Below are 25,042 nucleotides of genomic sequence, written 5' to 3'. Positions count from 1 at the left end.
ATGAACTAAATCCCCTAAATACCTAAGGGGAATGAAACCTAAGATGAATCTTGTTATTATTTTCTGAATTGTATGATAAATATTTAACTTGTTCTTAATTATGTGTTATTAATTCTTGTTTTGATATCCCGGGATACTGATTCAAGACAAGCTCTTATTCAGAGGAAGAATAGACCCTGTCTAAGAGTACAATTGTCATAATTAAGTGGAGTTGATTGCGCGCCTAGATATAGGGTGACAAGATTTTGCCGGATTAGGGTGAAACCTAATAAGGGGATCCATAGATTGAGTTAATGCAACCCTAGAGTGTTAATTAGAGAAAAGTCTCGGTTATTCAATCTAGGGATTAGACGTTATTAGTCTTGAATAGGGAAAATAACATAACTTAAGGATCTTTACGGAACAAGTTGAATGAATAAATCGTCCGATTCGGAGCCAGAATAACAAGTAAAGTGTAGGTGGATTTTTTCCTTAGGTATTGTCTTAAGTCAATCGATTTTTCCAAAAGCAATTCCCCAATTCTTTTCTTTGTGCGTTCTTAGTTTAGATAATTAGTTAATTAAAACAACACTCCATTATTCTTAGGCTAGATAATAAAAAGACAGTCATTACTAGTACTTTTAGTTCCTTTGGGTTCGGCAATCCGGTTTTGCTAAAACTATACTACTGTTCAATAGGTACACTTGCCTACATCGTGATAATAGTTAGTTTCAAGAACGATTAATTATAAATATTTAAAACCTATTACGAAATAACGCGATCATGTTTTTGGCACCGTTGCCGGAGAACTAAGATATTAGGAACACTTAATTTTTATTACTTTAGGTATTTATTTTTCTTGCAATTTAATTTAATTTTTTATTATTTATTAACTTACTTTTTCCTTCTTTTGGCAGGTTTTCATAGTTTATGACTAGAAGAAACCCGTCAGGACTATTACTTTTTGACGAAGAAATTGATCGCACAATACGTAGAAACTAAATAGAAATAAGGCGAAGCTTAAGATACACGGTGAACGAGCAAGAAGATGATACTCAACCCCCAATCGAAGAGATGGCTGAAAACCAAGGCAATCAGCTATCTCCTGCAATTGTGGCTAATCAAAATCCTGCTCCATGCAATATGTATGATTATGCTAAACCCTCTTTAACAGGAACTGAATCGAGCATAGTTAGACATGCTGGAGCTGCAAATACTTTTGAATTAAAACCTAACACTATTCAAATGATACAGCAATTTGTTCAGTTTGATGGTTTGCAGGATGAGGATCCCAACGCTAATTTTGCTAACTTTTTAGAACTATACGATACATTTAAAATCAATGGCATTTTTGATGATGTCATTCGTCTTCGGTTGTTTCCTTTTTCATTGAGGAACAAAGCTAAACAATGGTTGAACTCGTTACTACGAGGGTCGATTACTACTTGGGAACAAATGACCGAAAAATTTTAACTAAAATATTTTTCGCCGGCTAAAATGGCTAAATTACGTAATGATATCTCTCCTTTTGTACAAATGGATTTAGAAACACTCTACAATGCATGGGAGAGATACAAGGACCTTCTGCGAAGGTGCCCTCACCATGGGTTACCGCTTTTGCTCTATGTACAAACATTTCACAATGGTCTGAATCCTTCGACTCGGTAAATAGTTGACGCAGCGGCGAGTGGAACCATCAATAATAAAACATCAGAAGATGCCTATGAGTTTATAGAGGAGATGTCACTGAATAACTATTAGTGGCAAGTCATGAGGACAGAGCCAACGAAAACAGCCGACGTTTATAACGTCGATTCGGTCACCATGCTCTCTAATCAGGTAGAACTCTTAAATAAAAAGATTAACGGTTTTCCTAATTCTTCACAGGTTCACCCAGTAATGCAGTGCGAAGCAAGTAGCGGTGGAACAAACCATTCAGAATACCAACCTTATGGCCACAACATGGATAATGAGCAATTAAACTACATGGGTAATAATCCTCGACCTCAAAACAATCTATATAGTAACACTTATAATGCAGATTGGAGGAACCACCCCAATTTCTCGTGGGGCGGTCAAGGAAATCAAAGACCACAACATCCTCCGGGCTACCAACAACCACCCTACCAACAGGAAAAGAAGCCAAATCTTGAATAGATGCTCTCAAAGTTCATATCAGTGTCAGAAACCCATTTTAAGAAAACCGAGACAGCACTGAAGAATCAACAAGCGTCTATCCAAGGCCTTGAGACTCAGATAGGCCAGCTTTCCAAATTAATCTCCGAATAACCACAAGGTAGTTTGCCAAGTAATACCGAACCTAACCCAAGGGAACAGCTCAACGCAATTAATATTCAAGATGATGAAGAAGTCGTTGAGCCTAAACCAGAGCTGAGGCACAAAACTGTGGTAAGCAAAGGTCAAGGTGAGGTAGATTATAATAAAAACAAACTAGTGACTGTCAAATATAAACCTCGTATGCTATACCCCAACGCAACAAGGAAATACCGCTCAGATGAACAATTTGGTAAATTTCTTAAACTCTTAAAAAATTACACATTAACTTATCGTTTATTGAAGCTCTATCGCAGATGCCAAACGCAATGAAATTTTTAAAAGAGCTTTTAGCAAATAAGTGAAAGTTGGACGAGGTGTCGCATGTGGAGCTGAACGCAGTTTGCTCGGCCATTCTCCAAAATAAACTACCCAACAAACTAAAAGATCCAGGGAGTTTTACGATTCCTTGCTTAATTGGTAGTTTAGACGTTAATTATGCATTGGTTGATCTAGGGGCTAGTATCAATGTCATGCCTTACAAAATGTTTAAGTAACTAGGTATCGAGAAACCCAAACAGACTAGGATGAGCATTCAATTAGCAGATAAAACTATAAGTTTCCCTAGAGGTATTATTGAAGATGTGCTAGTTAAAATCGATAAATTTATATTTCCCGTTGACTTTATTGTTCTAGACATAGAAGAGGATAACAACACTCCCTTAATCCTAGGAAGGCCTTTTTTAGCAACTGCTAAAACCATCATTGATGTTGGCACAGGTGAACTCACATTTCGGGTGCAAGACCAAACAATCACCCTTCCAGCTTGAAATTGTGGCAACACACCAGGGATTGGAGGTAATTATTTAAACCATTATACTAAAACAAACAATATAGTGCAACCTACTTTGCAGAAAATGAGTCTGAAAGAAGTACACGAGTCGTTCTCAAGCAATAGTAGAGGTCCTATTCATGAAGATCGAAGACTACAAATCGAGGAACTCGATGAATGGCGAACACACAAACCAAGAACACCTAACAAACCGAAACTACGCCAAAACGAGCCCGATACCTCTCCAAATAAACTTAAGGTTGGTGATAAGGTCTTATTAGATGCCACAGATCCCTACATTGTCACTAACACATCGAATGAGGAAATTCCTCTTACGATACTCAGTATTTTTCCATTCGGTACGGTGGAGGTGAGTTATCCTAAGGTCGGCACTTTTAAGGTAAACAGCACCCGATTAAAACCCTATTTTGATGAGATTGATAGCAAGAATGAGGAGTATAAACTCCTCAAACCACCATGACCATTCACTGGAGAGGTAAGTCGAGCTTAGAATATAAATAAGCACTTCTCGGGAGGCAACTCGAATTCTAACGGTTTTAAATTATTTAAATTTCAAGTTTTAAACATTTAGGTCACTAACATAGTACTTGAAGCACAGGTTCCCAACTCCACACGGCCTAGCACACGACCGTGCTTAAGGCCGTATGACTAACAGGATGGAAACACGATCGTACGATATGACCGTGCAGAAACAGGGTAGAAGAACTCCCCAAACACGGGCTGCGATAAAACGCCACGACCGTGTGACATGGCCGTGGTCGAATCTGCCAAATAAATATGGGCGTGCGGCACGCCCATGTCTATCCCCCATGGATAACACTATCGAAATACCACGGATGTGTGTGGAGCTACACGATCATGGGAGAAGCGATCCACATCACACATGGCTGAAGCACACGGGCGTGCCAGAAGGCCGTGTGACGACATCTTGATTCACGGTAAACACGGGCGAGCCACGTCGCACACGGGCGTGCGCACCGGCCGTGCCATTTGAAGAATTAAAATAATCCTTTTATTTTCCTTCCATTAAGTTTTTTTTTTATATTTATTTCTTTCCCTTTTTTAACACGGCTTATCTTTGTGACTACTATTAGATTATTCCCTTCACTCTCATTATATCATTCAGAATCATGCGTGACATCGAGATTCATTTCCAATTATCGATCTCACCAAACCAAGAATAACATCCATTCTTAATACAGGAAGTTTCACTTCTCTCCCTATCTTATTTTTATACTCTAATATCTATCTTTGTACATTGAGGGCAATGTACATCTTAAGTGTGGGCGGTATTTATTTCATTATCAGAAAAATCCCTAAATAATTACCTTGTTCTCTTAAAAAGCTCTCATATCATATTTAGGATAAATTTTAATTGATTTATGATTTTGATTGATATATCTTGAATTAAAACATAGGCATTTATGCATTGATTGTTTAAACTTTGAGACATTAGAGAATCAAGCATGTTAAGTTGATTTTTAAGAATTTAAAATTATATGTTGTTTCCCCAAGTCTAGGTATTACTTTGAATTGGAATTCACGAGTCTAAACATCAAAAAGCCATAATTTTTGTTTGATTTTTTAGCCTTTTGAGCATCTATTAATCCTTTCATGCTCACTTTTATTATTGCTTTGAGTGCGTCAGTATTGAACTGTTATTCTAGAACTTGCTTGATTATGCATGTCGAGACTACGCCATTTGATTTGATATGTCAAAATGATTAAGGCACTTAGGATTAACCCACTCATGCCATGAAAAGCCTACCTTCACGATTAACCCCTAGTAAACCCCCTTGAGCCTAACAAGTCATTTCTTGTATTACCCTTAATATTAACCTTTAACCCATTATTATTGAAATCCCCTAAATTAATTCCCTAAATTAACTTTTAACGAGTTGAATGGATTGCTTAGCTATGTTTTGTTCTTAATAGTTAGTCTATATTTTTTAACTTATTCTTAGAAAAAAAAAACTATGTACACATATCTGTAATTTCATATTTTGAGAGAAGCTCTGTTATACGCAAATGAAGACTAACTCTTTTTCTAGTTAGGCAATTTTTCAATTCAATCTCGATTCTAACCCTTTCTTTCAGCTTGTGACCACACCCCCCTAACCAAGCCTCACTACAACCCTCTAAAGACCTTTTGATTGATGTATCATCTTAAATTATAGTGGTGGAGATTTGATTTTCATGCAAGCCTATGGTAATGACTTTTCATTATTGACTATTGAGTGCTTCATATATTGTCCTTAAACACTGCGAGTGATTTGAGTGAATCTTTAGTGAGGATGTGAAACTCTGTGATATTCTGAATCAAAGGTAATTACTTAGATGCAGAGAGACACCTATGTTTGCATGATTAAATACTCAACTTGGAATGTTTGAAACTTTTATATTCTTTTAGTTGAATTCTCAATGTATGATTACCTATGGATTATTTTGAGATATTATCGATAAGAATTATAAGTTGATGAGAACTTATTTTGATTATGAGTTGAGGATTTTGCTTGAGGACAAGCAAATGCTTAAGTGTGGGGTTATTTGATAAACCGTAATTTATACATATTTTTACCCCATGTTTAACGCATTTTATGGATGATTTTCCATTAGAATTGGTGAATCCGATGCTCCTAATGCTTTAATTTAGTGTTTTATACTTAGGAGAGCATAGGAAAGCAAAAGGAATGAGAAACGGGCCAAAAATAGAGAAAATTGGCCAAAGTACGAACTTAACACGGCCTGGACTTCCTCACAAGGGCAGACCACACGGCCGTGTCAATCTGGCAGAATCGAAGCACGACTCATACGGGTATAGCATATGCCCATGCCATTCTAACAGGCTCGAACACGGCCTGAAGTAATCGCACACGGGCGTGTCACACGAGCGTGTCCCTGCCGAGCCCAAGTTAAGTCCAATTCGGAAAAGGCCACTTTTGAGGGATCATAGGCATTCCAAACCCTATAAATACACCCTAGAAGAGGAGAAAAAGACACACGGAGAATAGGGAGTAAGGAATTATTCCAAGGAAGCCGATTGACTCATCTCAGAAGTCAGATTCATCATCAAGACTAAAGATCTCTCCTCAATTTCCCTTCAGGAGTTTTGAGTTTTCTTTATGTTTTGTATTCTTTATTCTTCTGAGATGTTTTCTTATTTAGTTATGAATTAAATCCCCTAAATACCTAAGGAGAATGAAACCTAAGATGAATCTTGTTATTATTTTCTGAATTGTATGATAAATATTTAACTTGTTCTTAATTATGTGTTCTTAATTCTTGTTTTGATATCCCAGGATACTGATTCAAGACAATCTCTTAGTCAGAGGAGGAATAGACCTTGTCTAAGAGTACAATTGTCATAATTAAGCGGAGTTGATTGCGCACCTAGACATAAGGTGACAAGATTTTGCCAGATTAGGGTGAAACCTAATAAGGGGATCCATAGATCGAGTTAATGCAACCCTAGAGTGTTAATTAGAGAAAATTCTCGGTTATTCAATCTAGGGATTAGACGTTATTAGTCTTGACATAATAACATAACTTAGGGATCTCGACGAAACAAGTTGAATGAATAAATCGTCCGATTCGGAGCCAGAATAACAAGTAAAGTCTAGGTGGATTTTTTCCTTAGGTATTGTCTTAAGTCAATCGATTTTTCCAAAAGCAATTCCCCAATTCTTTTCTCTGTGTGTTCTTAGTTTAGATAATTAGTTAATTAAAACAACACCCCATTATTCTTAGGCTAGATAATAAAAAGACAATCATTACTAGTACTTTTAGTTCCTTTGGGTTCGACAATCCAGTCTTGCTAAAACTATACTATGTTCGATAGGTACACTTGCCTATATCGCGATAATAGTTAGTTTCAAGAACGATTAATTATAAATATTTAAAACCTATCACGAAATAACGCGATCACCACTATAAATTTATGGTAATGCTATTTGGGTTAACTAATGTCCCTACTGCTTTTATGGATTTGTTGAATTGGGTTTTTCAGCTTCACTTGGATATATTCATGGTTGTGTTTATTGATGATATATTGAGCTATTCTAAAATAAAACCCCGAGCATGCTCAGCATTTGAGAATTGTGTTGCAGACTTTATGCGAGAAGCAATTGTACACAAAATTCAGTAAATGTGAGTTATGGCTCAAAGAGGTTGGATTTCTTAGCCATATGTTTCCTGCCAACAAGATTCATGTTGACCCGAGCAAAATATATGTTATTGTTAATTGGAACCGAAAATGTTTATAAGATGCATATTTTCTAGGCTTTACTGGTTACTACATATGATTTGTTAAGAATTTTTTTATAATTGTTTTGCCATTGACGAAACTGCTTAAAAAAACGTTAAATTAAACAAAAGTTAAAATAATAAAACAAAAGAAACATTTATCATCTTCATCATTTCGGCTTTCTTCCACCAAACCTCAATGGTTATTTAGCTTGAAGTTTCGACCTTGTTTATGTACATGCATGTAAGTCCAGTTTTCAACTATTTTTCATGAATTTTATGTTTTTGAGATCATTGTAGTTTAATCTATCTATCCCAAGGGCTATTTTGAAATACTTTCAAAGTTTGTAAAAATTTCCATTAATGTTCTTGAAGCTTTTTAGTTGATAATGGTTTAGTTTGAAGCTTGATGTCGAAAAAAGACTATTTTGTAAAGTGATTTTGTATAGTTTTTAAGTTTAAGGGCTAAATGGAAAATATGTTAAATTTCACATGTTTTTCTTTTAAATTTTTAGTATTATAGAGTTTATTATGATGATTAAAAATTCAAAAATATGAGTTTATGGGTTAATTGTGGAAATAAGCTTGCTTTGATTTTTAGGGGCTTAATTGAATAAAATATAAAAGTTTAGGGCAATTATGAAAAACTCAATAAAATAGTCATATACTTTAAATGGATGTTTTAAAGTATTTGAGACTGATAATTGAATTAAACCATCGTATAAATCAAGAACCGATAAAAAAGTGTGGAGAAGAGAAAATTGTTGACTAGTCCCTAATATTATTACATCTATAGTTTAGCCCTAGTAAGTTCATACGATTTAATTTAGTATAATTTGTAATGCTATATTGACTTGTGATTTATGATTTGTTGAATACGTTTATATATAATTAAATTGTCATAAATTGATTTAAGGTGAGAAATGTAATTGCAATGTAAAATATTACTTGATTTTGTGTATCGAGCCCAGATGAACATAGGATAGGATACAATTGGCTTGTTGATCTGCCGTAATTTGGTGCAGTAGATTAAACTAATTTCCATACTTGAGGAGCTTGAATACGAGCAATTTTAGTATGTTTTATTTATGTTTTCTTAGTTTAGCCAAATTCAATGAAAAGTGCATTTTGAGTCTTTTATTGACCTTAGGGGCCGACTGAGGCCTAAAAGTGAGCTAACATACTTAGTAAGTGTGTAGGAGACCATTCCAACGCATAAAAACTCAAAGCAGATCGCTATGCTACAACACAGGGAGTTCGATGTCGCAACATAGGGAACAGAATGTCAAGATTGCTATACTACCTTAGGTGTCGTGACATAGCCAATGGATGTCACGACACACCCCTAAAGTCACCCCTAAACTGTGTATACTACCTTCAATGTCACGACACAAGAACTAGGGTGTCACGACATTGCTCCTGTATGGAAAAAAATTATGAGCCAAGAGTGTTTTGATCCGCACAATGGGAATTAAATTCATGAACGTCTACTGACCTAGGGTTGACGACGATGGCAACCCTAACTCTAAAAATAGGCTCTTAAAACACTTGTTTAAGGAAAACTTTTATATTATAAATTTTTCTTTGTAAATTTAGCCTTTAGTTTTCCCTTTCTTTTAGGCTCTAGGTTTATTTTAGTTCTTGTCTATTTCGCATTCGTCAGAGAACGTGAGTTGTAACCGTGATCAAACTATTGTGGATTCTATGTGTAAAACCCCACGCTCATACCCTATGCCAGGACGGAATACAAGGCGTTACTTAACTTAAACACATGTATTCAAATGTTTTCGAGTCACCAAGACTTGATCAAATTTAAAATTTTTTCAAACTTTGTTTAAACTCCTTAATATGGGCATACGAGGCCTCAAACATTCATTGGAAACCATTCGGGACCAACCCGAGTCCTTTAACTAACCTTAGAAAAATAACTCTTACAACAGGGCACACGCTCGTGTGGAAGGGCAACACGCCCGTGTAGTCATTATAACATAGCCATGCTGATGGCCGGTGTGACACACACAATCTAAGCATCTAGGGACACACCCATGTCGCATGCTCGTGCTAATTAATTTCTAAATTCGAACCTACAAAGGTTTTCACACGGCCTGACATACACCCGTATCTATAGCCCATGTCTCTCACATGGCCATGACACGTCGGTGTCTTAGCCTGTGTCTAAAAACCTTGACATTCTGTTTCTGATGTCAGCATCTAATTTAGGGTACACACCCATGGCCAGAGGTCGTGTCCTCCACACTGCTGAGACACACGGCCGTGTCTCTGCCCGTGTGTTTATTACCATGCATTCTGACTTGCAAATTTTACGTACAGGGGACACATGGCCGAACAACACGCCCATGGGACTGACCGTGTGTCACACACGACCTAAACACACTCCCGTGTGGACAATATAAGGCTATCTACCAAGCCTTTGCCACCCTAAAACACAATCTAACATCAACCAACATATCAAAGATTAACTTATGATTTCTCAACCAAACAACCATAGCTAAGACTTATATACATTACATATATTCAACCATGCCAACAATTTCACATTCATGAAAGACTAGCTTGCATTCACATAATAACTTTCAATATTAGCCATTTTCCATGGCCTTATACAAAATGAATCAAATGCTAAGGTAAGCCATCACATTTTGCCAATCAACAATGACACAAAACTCAAAAGTCTAAGTTCCTATACATACCATATTCAAAATGATAAATCTAATTATACCGAGTGCTTCAGTTGATAGTGTAATCGATGCCTCCGACGTTTGTTGATCCTCGAGCTAGTTAGGCAGTATTATAAGAAAATGGAAAAGAGAGGGAGTAAGCATAAAGCTTAGTAAGTTGCATGCAAATAAATATAACAGCAACTTTACCATTCATCATCATGCTTATAGTACAAAAGTAGGAATAAGCACAACTTACTCATCGCTAACCAATACAATTCACATAGCATATATATTGAGCTTATGTCTCATACATTTCAAATAGGTAACTGTACCACTCACAACATGGTTATACTTTTCTCGTTTAACTTAAATTGTAACTCTCACCGTTGAACCATTTGGAATGCTATCGAATATTCATTAAGCCTCAAACATAGAGTATAATGCCGATTCCATGTCCCAGAAATGGTTTTACACTGGCTCATCCATCAAGTCGATGCCAAGACCCAGACATGGTCTTACACTGACTATCGAAATCGAGGCTGATGCCATGTCCCAGATATGTTCTTACATTAGCTCTCACATATCCGTGCTGATGCCATGTCCAAAACATGGTCTTACACTGACACCTTTATACATACCGATGCCATGTCCCAGACATGGTCTTACATTGACACATCTCGTAGCCAATTCATGTCCCAGACATGACTTACACTGATTTACATCTCGAGGCCGATGCATGTCCCAGACATGTCTTACACTAGCTCTTACATATCCGTGCCAATGCCATGTCTCACACATGGTCTTACACTGACACATTTATGATGCCATATCCCAAACATGGTCTTACACTGACACATCTCGTAGCCGATGCATGTCCCAGACATGTCTTACACTGGCTTACATCTCAAGGTCGATGCATGTCCTAGACATGTCTTACACTAGCTCTCGTCTCAATACCGATGCCATGTCCCAGGCATGGTCTTATACTGGCTCTCATAGTGTGGCCGATGCATGTCCCAGACATGTCTTACACTAGCACACAAATAACCCGAATCTCATGGCATGAATATCCCGTTTATTTCCTAAGGTTCAAACCGGAGTTCCACTATCTCAATATTCATCATACATAATCATTTCCACAAACAAGCAATTTATGCTATATCAATTGAAACACATATAGTAACAATGTAGTTGTATTATTTACATACAACTTACCTCAAATTACAAAATGTAAACGACTAGTTCGACTTAGTCCACTTGCTTTGCTTTTCCCCGGTCTAGGACCGGGTTTTGTAATTCTTGATCTATAATGATGAAAATTCACAAATTTAATCATTTTATTAATCTAGGTACTCAACAATTTAAAAATTAGGCAAAATGATCATTTTGCCCCTAGACTTTTGCAAAATGACCATTTTACCCCTAGGTCCAAAAATTGATTTTTATCGAACTTCTTCATATCTTAAGCCTAGCCGAACCTTTTTTACTCTTATAGCAACCCAAAATTCCATTATTTCTCACATTTATCATCTAATTTTCAACTTATGCAAAATGACCTTTAGTTAGGGTTTCCAAGAAAACTACTTCACAAAAGTTGTTTATTACACCACCATAACTTATTTTCTTCCATAAAATTTCAGAAAACAACATGAACACACTCATGGTAAAACCCTATACTTTTAACCATTTTGCAAAATAGTCCTCTCATTTGGTAGCTCATGCTACAAGGGTTCCAAAAAAACAAAAATTATCAAGAAAAGTCTTCAAAACCATTTACTTGTAGGGAGATTAAGTGGATGAAATTTTTCAAGCTTCCAAAACCCTCATATGGCTTATATTTTCGGTCAAGAAGAAAGGATGAATGAAAAAGATGAAGGCTAGGCTTTAGGGTATTATTTTATCACATATTAGGTCATCAAATACCTAACACTTTGACTATTTTATTTTCTTTGTCTTATGGCCGGAAAAGCCTCTCTAAAGGGTATAATTGCCCTTTAAAGACCCCCAATTTGTGATACATGGAAATTTAACACCCTTAACTATCAAATTAAGACTTTTGCACTTTATGCGATTTAGTCATTTTTCACAATTAAGCATGAAATCGCTAAAATTAATTCACCAAAATTTTCATACTCTCATATAATCATGCCATAACACATAAAATAATATTAAAAATAATTTCTCCTCCCTTGGATCAATGGTCCCGAAACCACTATTCCGACTGGGCCCAAAATCGTGCTGTTACACTATGCTTCAATCAATACAAATCAGGATTCTCTTAAATCTTTCTCTTGGTTCTTTATTCATCCTTATTTTTATTATCAAGTTATTGTGTTTATGAGATGCACACTGAACTAAACCTTTTATGAGGGATTAGTGAGTGGATGTGTCATTAATTAATTGCTATGTAGGGTTTTCTTAGCAAATTAGCTGTTTAGGAGAGGAAGAACTTCAACTTTAGGTTTGACGACCCTAGGAAGTTTTAGGTGAGAATTCCATCATCACATGGTTGAATTTTTTATGTTGAATTTGGAGGCAAAAAAAAATAATTCATCGTTTCTCAAGCCTTCAAATTGTCTACTATAAGCAACACCTTTCTACTAGTCATTCTAACACCAAACTAGTGAACAAAATCTTGAAAAAGTAATCCAGTTATCCATGTTTTATTTTTGGTTCGATCATGACAGTTAAAATTGTCAATATTCACATGTTTAAAGCGTTTAGGATTAGCAAACTTACCAATAACCCAAAGAGGCACTTTATCTGAACCATCCCTATTGCAACAAACCACAGTAGTAAGTCTTTTCATGTCCTTTTTTCATCCTTCTAATTACTTTGTAGCCAGTGAATGATCTGCTTGCAAATGATAAAATAAGTTTGTTTCATCCATATTATAAATATCCTTCCAATCAAAATTTTCCAATTTAGCTCTTATTTGATGTAAAGCATCTTCAATATTCTCCATAACAACTGAACCACTTTCACCAAATCTTCCATAAGACTTAATCCCATGTTTTGCCTTGAATCGTTCTAGCCAACCAATTGAGAAGTTAAATTCAAAATTTGCATCATCATACATTTTCTGCAGAAACTCTTTTGCTTTAGTTTGAATTATTTCTCCAGTCATGTTTACTTTCTCTTAATATTGGAAGAACCACTCATACAATACCTTCTCTAATTCGGGATATTTGGCTAATTTATGCCTTTTAACATTGCTGTTCTTTTATCTCTTTTAACAAATATTCAGATGACCTTTTAAGAGTATTTGATATTTTTTTCTACAATAAGAATATTTGATATTGTTGATTGGCTAACAGAGAGATTAAATGTTTGTTGAACCCACTGTTGCAAATCTTTTTGACTTGAAGAGGGGTGCTCATTTTTGTACTCACATAATACTTTTCTCATCTCACCTGTCAATGTAGACCTTTTTACACCTTTCAAATGGGAAGTCATTGAGAGGAAAAGATTATATGAATTACAATATTTTGATACGTACATGTGTTTATTTATAATGAAAATTTTAATCTATCCAATGAATATATACGTAATGGATTTTGAAACCATTAGCTTTTTTATCTTTTGGTTACATGAACCAATTAAGTAACTTTTTTTTTTTTTTGTTACATGAACCAATTAACTTTGATGCATTGCAACTACATGCATATTGGATTTTGATTAAAAAAACTCATGCATAAAGTATGAAATATTCTCTAAATTAATAAATATTAATTTATCGATAAATTAATAAAATATTCATTTATTAATAAACTAATAATATCGATAAAATAATAAATTTTCGGATCCCAATAATATTATTTTATAAAGATTATACTGTATAAGAGTAATTTTATAAACTACAATTACATTTTCATATTCCCATTATATACATCTGATCTTTGAATTGGAGTTAAAAATAACAAATATTATTAGAAAGAATTTTATATTTTAAAATTTCTCATATATTAACTTTTAAAAAAATCACTCTTATTTAAAAAAATAAAATTATATGGCTAGAAAAATATGAAAGAATTTATTAAAGAATATTAGAATCTAAATTTTATTTATTAAAAAATTGTGAAAATAAAATTCATAAATATGTATAAATATAATCTATTAATTTAAAATAACCCAAAATATTGCATTTAAACATATCTTATACAAAACATAATTAAAAAATATAAAAAATTAATTAATTAAAAATATAAAAATTCTAATTGAATTGCTCTTTTAGATAATATCATAAACTAATTTAAAATATTTTAAATAAAATAAAATTATATCATTGTATAATATTTTCAAAATGTATTAAAGAAAATAATATCAATATTTTCTTTAGATTTATCTTTTAAATTAATCTTTCTGTTTTTAAATTTATCGGTTCCGAATGTTATTGGAACTATTAGATATATCTTTAGAATTAATTTTTATGTTTTAAATGTTATTGGAACTAACAGTATGAAAGCCATTTGGAACTATTGTATAAAGCGATCTGCAAAAAAGATAAAGATCAAATCAAACATGAGATCAGTCAACCAACATCCATTTAAGTTGATAATGGCTCTTTAAAAGCTTTTCTTTTGTATGATCTTGAACAACATTGTTCTAGATAAACTGATGTAGACATTGAACAACATTGTTAATCAATGGACTCATTAGAGATATCAAAACTCAGGTTGATATTAATGGATTTTTCATTAATCCTATTTATAGTTTGGAAAAGACGGATGCACACAGTGGAACAAACATATGATTTATATATTTGTATTACATGTAAACTAGATAATTATACATACCATGCATTATAAGCATATACTTGTACAATATTAATAACGAAAATCTATGGTAAAGGATGAGTGGAAGTCAGCAAGAAAACACTAATTATATTATGTTATGTATGCAAAATAAGAATAGTAACTGCAGGATTCTAATTCCATAATGAATTGATAAAATTAAAAGGATGAAAGGAACAAACGACGCAAGCTGCGCTGATATCTAAAATTATAAGAAATGAAGACAACTTAGTCCTTGAAATCTGATTTTCTTAACAAACTACATGATCAGGTTAAGTCATGATCTACACCCACATACGGTTCATTGAGATCAACATCTAGTAGCTTGCGGGAACAAACCTGATGACTGCCTTCACCTGCCTCACTGGCTGAATATAGGTGTTTTCCCTCCACCACTGCCGGCGGGCCACTAGGGTTTTTAAGGTAAAAACCAAAATTTTGGCTACTTGAGATCTTCACTGGGAACTTGTGAAATTGATCGAAGCAGCTATTGTTTTCGATGATTTCAGCAGATTCATCGCAATTGAGCTCTTTTGGTAATAACTTGCCTTTTCCCTCTAATGATGCTTTATTTGGCAAGCCCCAAGATGGAGTTTCGTGGATTGTTGTTGGTGAAGATTTTGTTTGGTATCCAACACCAAACGAATCTCGAGATAGCTTCATCAGAGAATAAGCAGCTTCAAAGATCTTCTCCTCATCAGAGTTCCAGCAACATTTGGCAGAGTTAGACCGTTTGGGAAGAGATGAAACAAAGTTTTCGTCTCTTGCAAAGCTAACCTGATCGTTTTCTAGAGCTTCATCCTCCTCGGAAACGGTCGAACAACAGCTGTTTTTCTCCAAAGGCGGCGGTCGGATCCCTCTCCAAGTCCGGTTGGGATGATTCCTCATGTGCCCAAACAAAGACTTCATCGACTTGAAATCTTTGTTACATACGCAGCAACTGACCTTATCTTTTGCTTGATCATCAACAGCATCATCATCTATATTCTTAGAGATCCGTTTCTTTTCCTTGGAAGCCCTTGAATGGAGATCAAGGTTGTTTCCCTTCATGTGGATCCTTATATGACCTCCTAGTGCCTTCCCTGAGGTAAAACCTTTACTGCAAACGGAGCAGATATGCTGATTACAACTTTTTGGGCCCTTCAACTTCGGAAACTTGTTTGGCCTTGAAGGTGTTAAATCTGAGGATTCACTTGAAACAGTTTCGTTTTCCATGTTTGTATCACGGCAGCTAATAAATAAATAACAAAAATCTCTTTTTATATATAGAGGGCAAACGAAAAGAACACAACAAAGAAAGCGAAAGGTGAGATTGGGATTTTAGAAGACCTTTTAGAATTATGATGGCAAGTAAAGAGACAAAGCAATTGTGTGACTCATGGTATTATTATTAGGGGAAACAAAGGAGAGAAATTTTGTAGAATAAATTGATTTTAAAATGGAAAGAAAAAAGATAGCGAAAGATTTTAATTAGTTGAACTTTATTCACTTTAAATTGAATATTAAGATAAATGGTAATTAATTGAAAATAAAAATTAATAATCTTAATAGGTATAAACTCTAATTTAATTGAAAGTAGAACACTTTCTGATTAGGTAAAATAGTGAAGATATATTCTTTCCCTACGGAAAAAGCTGTGTTAGGGTTTTGAGCTTTCACTGATATTTTAAATATTGGTATAATAGCAAGAAATATCCTTGTACTTTAATAAATTTGTCAATATGTAATCTCCGTAATTTTAATTTGTCAAATTTAATGTTTGTACTTTTATTCTGTCTAACCTTTTGATACTCCGGTCCAACGGTGTTAATTTTTTGCAGAACCTAGCAATGTGAGTCAAAAAGAAAAATATGAATGGGCAAAGTAAAAGGACTTGTATTAAATTTTCTCTTTTTTCCTTTTTAAGCTCAAAAATATTAAATAAAACCTAAATAAAACATTTTCCTTTTTTCCTTTATTTTCTTTTATTCTACTCCTTTTGTGTCATATACTCTATGGAGTCAATTCTTTTCTCGTTCAATTTTTCATTCAAATTTCAAGTTTGTACAACTCTTGTTTTATTATTAATTTTGTTACTATTTTAGAAACACTTTGCTTGTTAAGTTGCAACTAGAGGTGTCCAAGGGCCAGATCAGGCTGGGCTGGACCCAACCAAAATTTTAGGCTCGTTTGCTAGGTCCAACCCGAAAAATGGACATAACATTTTTGCCCAAGCCCAACACAAATAAAAATACTAAAATCCGAGCTCGGCCCGCTCGTATTTCTAACGACTTGAAGTCAGGGGTGTCGAGAAACGTACTTCTAGGGCCTTGTTTTCGTGAATAGGGTTTATAAAATATTGTCATTAAATATATATAGAGTTAACTTAGAAGGGAATTGAATAATAGTTAAATATTTTTAAGTATTAAGTGTTTAATTAAAGTAAAGGGACTAAATCAAATAAGGGATAAAAGTAGGAATTACTACTAAATTTAAGATGGAACTAGCTTAAGGGACTTATTAAATAAATAAGCCAATAATTATAAGGGTAGGGTGATGGTGGACGGTTTTAATTAATGTTATAGTATTATAAATATATATTTAGTATAATAATCATTAAAGGAATTATAAAAGTAAATAAATAATAAAAACAAATTTAATAAAACACCAAAAAGAGTCCACTAAAAGAAATTTCTCTTACTTTCCTTCTTCTTGCCGAAATTAAAGAAAAGTAAAGGGAAAGGAAGCCATTGATAAAGCTTGTATATTTGGTTTGAAGAACTTGCATATCGAGAAACGAGAGATCTCGTTGCTAGTCTTGGAAAAGAGAAGGCTAGGAAATAATTATCTGTAAGCGTAGTTTCGGTAAGTTCGTAGACTTGAACTTAACTTTTCTATTAATTATTTAATTAATTAATGTTATTTTAATACTTGAAATACAATTTTATGTGTATTATCAAATAAATATGTTAAGTGATAAATGAGAAAATCGTGGAAGTTACACAAACGTCGGTATAATCGACTAGCACTGGACGTAAACATCATTGGTTTATCCAACTAAAGCTGAGCTCACTATGGATTTTGTCGGTATATCCGACTAGCGCTAGGCACAACTTTTGTCAGCTTGTCTAACTAGTGCTGGGCACACAAACCTCGATATAACAGACTAGCGTTGGGCGCAAACATTGTTGGTTTATCCAACTAAAGCTGGCCTCACATCTAATATCATCAACGAATTCAACTAGCACTGGGCGCAAACTCTTCTGCGGTTTATCCACTAGGTACCGGGTGCCATGTAGCTAATGGACCATATGACAAGGTTATATGATTCATCGAAAAGAGTTGGTTATAGGTATTATAAAAGAAGAATTGTAATTTTTATTTGGTTGAGGAATAAACTCATATAATTGATTATTCTTGTGGTTAGTTATATAAATGAAATATATTAAATGTGAAATGGTTTCCATGTTTGCAGGTTAGATAAATAGTAGACTCGGACTCGGCATCCTACAAGAATCCAATACTCAACGTTGGTGATGTTTTCTTTTATGATTTTGGCATGTACCTAGGGTGTAATATGTCTTAGAAGTAGAACCTTTTGAATATGTGATTATAGGTTTATGTATATAGATATATGTTATGTAGCATGTTTTGGTAATGGTTGGATTAGCTTGTATGTATGTTTCATGTGATAAGTCAATGAAATTAGTTATTTTGAGAATGATTAGGATAGGTTATGCATTTACCATATTCAATTATTTGAATGATTGAACTCTATTTGAGGTACCTATGAATGGTATATTGGTTGTGGATGGAAGTTTTAAATATGGAGCCAATAAGGGCACATTCGTTGGGCACTTAAGATGTTTGTTTTGACATGTTTGAGCATGTTTTATTGTGTTTTGATATTGCTTAAAGTCCCTTTTAAAGTGTATTTAGTAAGGTTGAATGTTTATGCTTGTAAGGTTATTGGAAAAGGCTTGTTTTTAAGTGAATTTTAGTCCACACGGCCTGAGACACGGGTGTGTGTCTCAGCTATGTGTAACACACGGCCTGGCGACACAGCCGTGTGTCTCCTGTTGGTTCCTTTGCATGCAAGCCAGGGAGTTACACAGCCTAACACACGGCCTGGCACACGGGCGTGAGAGGCCATTTCGAGTGTTACACGGCCTGGCACACGAGCATGTGACTTGGCCGTGTGACCCTACTCAGAGAGTTACACGGGCAAGGACACGGGCTAGGACACAGCCATGTGTCCCTAGTTCGAATGTTACACGGCATATAGACACGAGCGTGTGCCCTAGTCGTGTGACCCCTACAGTCCAAATTTTCTAACTTTTTCTTAAACATCCTAAATGTTTCCAATTTAGTCTCGGATTGTTTCTAAAACATTTTTAGAGCCTCGAGGGCTCGATTTAGGGATGATTTGTATGTTATTGAATGGTTTATAACATGTTTATGTCGATGTATAAAATGAATGATTTAATGTTCTGTTTGTATAGTAATACTCCGTAACCCTATTTTGGCGACAAATACAGGTTAGGGGTGCTACAGTATTAATTTTTTTATATTATTTATTATATAATTTTTTTAAAAATACTAAAAACATTAAAAATAAATGTTTCCCAATAAATTGAAAATAAATTAAAATATATATGTATACTTAAATAACACTAAGATAGGTGCAACTTAACAAGCAAATGCCTCTAAAATAGTAACAAAATTAACAATAAATAAGAGTTATACAATATCTAAACAATAACAACAAAATAGTAGCAACATAATAGTGAAATTAGCAAAATAGTGGGAAAAAATGAAAATAGAAAGAAAAAATAGTAAAAAAATAGAGAGGAAAAACAACAGGGTTTTTTTTTTTTGCATATTCGGGCTGGGCCAAGCTTGAGGCCAAAAAAGCCTTACTCAAAGCTTGGCCCATTTTTTAAATGAGGCTTATTTTTTGTCCAAACCCATTTTTCAGGCCTATATTTTTACCAAAATCCTCCCACTTTTCGGGTGGCCTAGTCCATGGATAGGTCTAGTTGCAACTATGTTAGTGTTATTTAAGTATAAAGACTATGTTAGTGTTATTTAAGTATAAAGACTTTTCTTTTAATGTATTTTCAATTCATTGGGAAACATTTATTTTAATATTTTTAGTGTATTTGATATATTTATATTTTTTAAATTTGTTTTTATATAAAAAATAATATAAAAAATTTTAATACGGTCGGGCCAAGCTTGGGTTTAGCATTTTTTATTTGGTCAAACTTGAGCAAAATTTTAAGCCCATTTTCGAGTCAAGCTTAGGCTAAGAAACGAGCTTAAAATTTTGTTTTGGCTTAACCCAAACCCAACCTGACCCGACCCATGATCAGGTCTAAATTTCAACTACCATAGATCATTATAACAGTTCATGTAGATATGTTCATGGGCCGAGCTACCTGCCTAGGCCTAAATGTCTGCCCGAAATTTGGGATGGTTTGGGTAAAAATATTAGGCACAAAAAATGGGCTTGAGCAAAAAAATTAGGCCTGTTTAAAATATGGGTCGGGACTCGGGCTTGAACATTCAAGGCCCTACCTTGGCTCAGCCTGACCCATTTTTAAGTTTATAATACTTTATATTATATAATTTACTAGAAAAATAAACATATACTAAATATATAATACTATAATGTAAACATTAAAATAATATTACGATGACTATAAAAAAACTTTAAAAATAATATAGGTGGGCCTAAAATGGGTTTGGGTTTGTCTTTTTCAGATATGGATGGGCTTAGGCAAAATTTTAGGCTCATATTTCAAGCCAAACTGAGCTTGGACAAGTATAAAGTATGTTAATATCATATTTAGACCTGGCTTGACCCATGAGCACCTCTAAGTGCATGCAACCATGCAAACCCATGTTTTTAATCTTTTTGGTCCTTTATTTCAAAAGCCGCCACCAAAAAAAAAATCTTTTCGATTTGTTTTATACCTAAATTCAAAATTGGTAAAAGAAAAAAAATAAAATACTAAAAAAGTTTGTATTTGCACTTATCTTCTACTTCGAGGCCTTCATTTGGTTCAATTGTTGGTTTTGAATCAGGACCGATATCGATGACTTTAAAGTGGAAAAGATCGATAAAGCTAGATATACCAATTGCAATAGTGGCCATGTGTTTATGGATCCATGAGCATATTTGATGATTCAAGTTTTTATGCTTATTTTGTTCCCTTTTTGATATTTGAAGAAATTGTAAACCCTTTAAGTTTTTTGTCCTTTGATGGTTGTGATGATCATGACTATGTTAAGTGATGGATAAGAAAAAAGAATTTTCACAGAAAAAAAAGAAGAGAACAGTAGAAGTTGAGAGGAAAAAAATGAGAGAAAAATCAGAAAATTGTGACTGTCATTCCATAACTATTGCTTGAACCTGATTGGTACTCAAATAAAAATGAATAACGGATTAAATAACATATTGATAGCTATCATAACTGCTACCACTGATCTGCGTCATTTCATTAAATGGATTTAACTCAAAACGATTTGTTTAAGACTTCTGTTCTACGCACCGTTTAACTAAGGTGAAACACAACGTTTTCACCAACTTGAAAATAAAACAAAAATACAAAAAATTAATAGAAACCAACAGAAATTCAAAAACTAGACTGTGGCTAGACTACAACATTTCATTCCATAACAGTTACTCCACCATTGAACTCGATCATTGTCCTTAAGGATCAATTGCTAGAAATTTATAGAAAAGATTATTGAAGTTATCCCATATAGAGTTTTTAGGGAATGTATTGGCCCACTCCACTACAAATTCTGTTATAGTTTGATTTCCCCTTTTTACCATACGTATGTCCAAGATCCTAAATGGTAATTTGGGAAGGTCACCATCAGCTCCCATCAAAGGTAACATTAGAGAACTAGAAGTCTGACTAATGTGCTTTTTTAGCTAGGGCATATGAAATGTAGGATGAATTCGTGATCCAGCAGGCAAGGTCAATCTGTAGGCAACTTGTCCAATTAGAGCTTTCACAGAATATGATCCATAATACTTGGGTGATCATTTCTGCTTCATTACTCTTCTTAGTGAATGCTTTCGATAATGTTGCAATCTCAAGTAAACTAGGTCTCCTACTTGAAATTCTCTCTCAGATCTCTTTTTGTCAGTGAGTTGTTTCATCCTCTCTTGTGCCATTTTCAAGTGGAATTTGAACAACTGTCTTGCTGCCTCCCTTTGCTGAAGGTTGCAGTCTACAATGGCAATTTGAGAAGAACTAGCCAAGTAGGGTTGATGTAATGGGGGACCTTGGTCATAGAATGCCTCATAGGGAGTGGTTTGTATTGTTGAGTGGTATGTGGTGTTATACCACCATTAGGCTAAAGGAAGCCAACTAACCTAATCACCCAGTCTTTCACCTGTTTTACACCTCAACTACCCTTCCAACACTTATTCAACATATTTGTTTAACCATCTGTTTGAGGACGTATGCAGTTGTAGTTGCAGCTTGGTCCTATTTGTTTAAATAGTTCCTACCAAAAAGTACTAATAAATATCTTGTCTCGATCTGAGACAATAGACTCAAGGGTTTCATGTAGTTTATAAACCTAAGTAAAAAATTCTTGGGCCACATTCACAGTATTAAAGGGATATGAGAGCAACAAAAAAGGTCCATACTCGGTTAACTTATCAACCACAACCAGTATGGTATTTTTTCCCTTTAGAAGCTGGCAACCCCTTAATAAAATCTATACTAATAGTAGCCCAAGCTCTATTAGTGAGGGGGAGGGGTTGTAAGAGATCAGGAGATGGTGACAAGTTTGCTTTACACCTTTTGCATGTAAGGCATTCTGCCACCCATTGTTTTACATCTCCAGAGAGTCTTCCAATAAAGCAACCCTGACATTTTGTGCCTTGTAACATGTAACCCCGAGTATCCACTTATTGGACCAGCATAGACATAGTGAAAGAGGTTCTTCCTGAGGTCAGAATTGCTCCCAATAATGATCTTAGCTTTCCTCTTTAAAATTGTGTCATCCCAAGTATATTTTGAATGCTTATAAAGTTGTTGTTGCACTTTATGGATCAAATGCTCTAACTTGGTGTCAAGAAAACCTGAGTTCACAATCCTATCCTACTTATCAGACCAAAAAGTTCTGACCACATGTTGAAGCTTTCCCCCAAGGCTCATGTGACCTCCTAGACAAAGCATCAAACAAAGTATTCAAGGTCCCTTTTCGATAGGAAATAGAATAATTGTATCCCAACATCTTTGTTACCCATTTTTATTGGTAAGGAGTTATGGCCTGCCAATCAGATAAGAATATAAGGATTTTATGATCTATTCTTATCAAAAAGGGCCTCCCAACAAGATATGAATACCATTTCTTCACTGCCAACAACACAATCAACATCTCATTTTTCATAAATTGACAAAGCCTGATGTCTGACTCCCAACCCCTTGCTAAAGAGTGTTATTGGTCTCCCTTTTTATTGCAACATTGCCCCAATTCCCTAGCCATATGCATCTATATCTACATCTACACAAAATTCTTCTTAGAAATTTAGGAGTGCTAACATTGGTGCCTAGAAAACTACTTTTTTAAATTGATCAAAAGTTGTTTGAGCATCTTTATCCCAATGTCATTTTATGTCATTCTTAAAAAATGTAGTTAAGGATTTGGCCAAAACTCTATAATTCTTAATAAATATTCTACAGTATCCAGATAAACCAAGGAATCCTCTTAGATCCTTGACTGATTGTGGTATGAGCCAACTCAAAACTCCCTCAACTTTGGAAACATCCATAAAGACTGATCCTTGGTGAATGATATGACCAAGATATTCTATTTGAGATGTTCCAAAACTACACTTACTCATCTTTACAAGTAACTGATTGCTCCTTAATATTTGTAGAACCTCCCTCAAATGAGACGAGTGTTCACTCCAGCCACTAGAGTATACAGGAATTTCACAAAAAAACACAAGCACTAACTTTCTAAGAAGCTTCTTAAACATTGCATTCATCAGTGATTGAAAAGTGGAATGGGCATTGGTCAGCCCAAATGGTATGACCAAAAATTCATAATGCCCTTCATGAGTTTTAAAAGTTGTTTTGTGGATATTTTGGTCCCACATCCTGATCTGATAATAACTAGATCCCAAGTCCAATTTATAGAAGTGTGTGGTTGATCTAAGTTCATCTAAAAGCTCCTCAATGATGGGAATTGGAAATTGATCCTTGATGGTGAGCTGGTTGAGTTACATGTGATCTATGCACAACCTTCAACCCTGTCTCTCTTCTTCACCATCACCACTAGTTAAGCAAAAGAGTTGTTGTTGTCCCTGATGATACCAGCTTGAAACATTTCACTGATGAGCTTTTTAATTTTTTGTCTTCTAAAAAGGAGGGTTGTTGGAAAATCGGGTTTGGAAAACGCAACGAAAAATAAGTTTAAGGAAAAAAACAAAGTTTTAAATTTTCTTTCCAAAACTAGAACTTGGTTGTGTTATCTAAAGTAATAAACACTTAATCAAAATTATACATTTTTTATTCATTTAGGATGAACGCTTTGACTGAGTAGTCTTCTCCGTTATCCTTAAGCTCACGTTTGTTAAGTATAGGTTCACTTCGAATCAAAAATATTTTCACAAAATTACTAGTGGTATAATTTTGCAATTACTTTAATCTTTGGGGTCAAGTTATAGATAAGAAAAATATCTCTAGAAATCTTCTAAAATAATTTCTTCAAAGAATTTTCTCTCTACAACTTTCTCTTGAATTCAAGTGTGTGAAAAATAATGACTCATGGCTCTCTTTATATAAGGACAGTTTAGAAAGTTCAACTATGATTAAACCTAATCACTTTAATATTAAATTAATATAATACTTATCAAGATAAGTATTAGATTAAATTTAATACTAAATCTATTAAATTAATAAAATATTTATCTATAAGATAAAGATTAAATTTAATTTAATATTAATTTTTTAAAATAATATTATTTTTGAAATAGTTGATTTGAAATCAAATTTCCTGATAGAGTCTTAGTAGGAGTGTGACTCTACCACTACTCAATCGCCGAAAGACCACTCGTCGACCACCTAAATGCCTTCAGCAACACCGCCGGCACTATCATGTTTGGTGATGTCATCGCAAGTGCGACACCCTCATGGCACCTCAAGCCAGTTTGGCATCTACCAATTCAGTCCGAACCAATGACAGCCCGACTGGTCCAATCCAGC

The 25,042-nt window shown here is 34.4% G+C and overlaps 1 non-coding gene across 1 annotated transcript; it reads right to left on the bottom strand.

Annotated features, from left to right (window-relative positions):
- Window positions 1-1,482: 1,482 nt before the first annotated feature.
- Window positions 1,483-1,589, bottom strand: LOC128296216 (small nucleolar RNA R71). Its single transcript, XR_008286765.1, has one exon. It is a non-coding gene; the product is annotated as a small nucleolar RNA R71 (small nucleolar RNA).
- Between the last annotated feature and the right edge of the window lie 23,453 nt (window positions 1,590-25,042).

Source organism: Gossypium arboreum, chromosome 7 (assembly GCF_025698485.1).
Source record: "Gossypium arboreum isolate Shixiya-1 chromosome 7, ASM2569848v2, whole genome shotgun sequence".
In the NCBI taxonomy this organism is placed as follows: domain Eukaryota; kingdom Viridiplantae; phylum Streptophyta; class Magnoliopsida; order Malvales; family Malvaceae; genus Gossypium; species Gossypium arboreum.
This window is presented reverse-complemented; position numbering and strand designations above follow the sequence as displayed.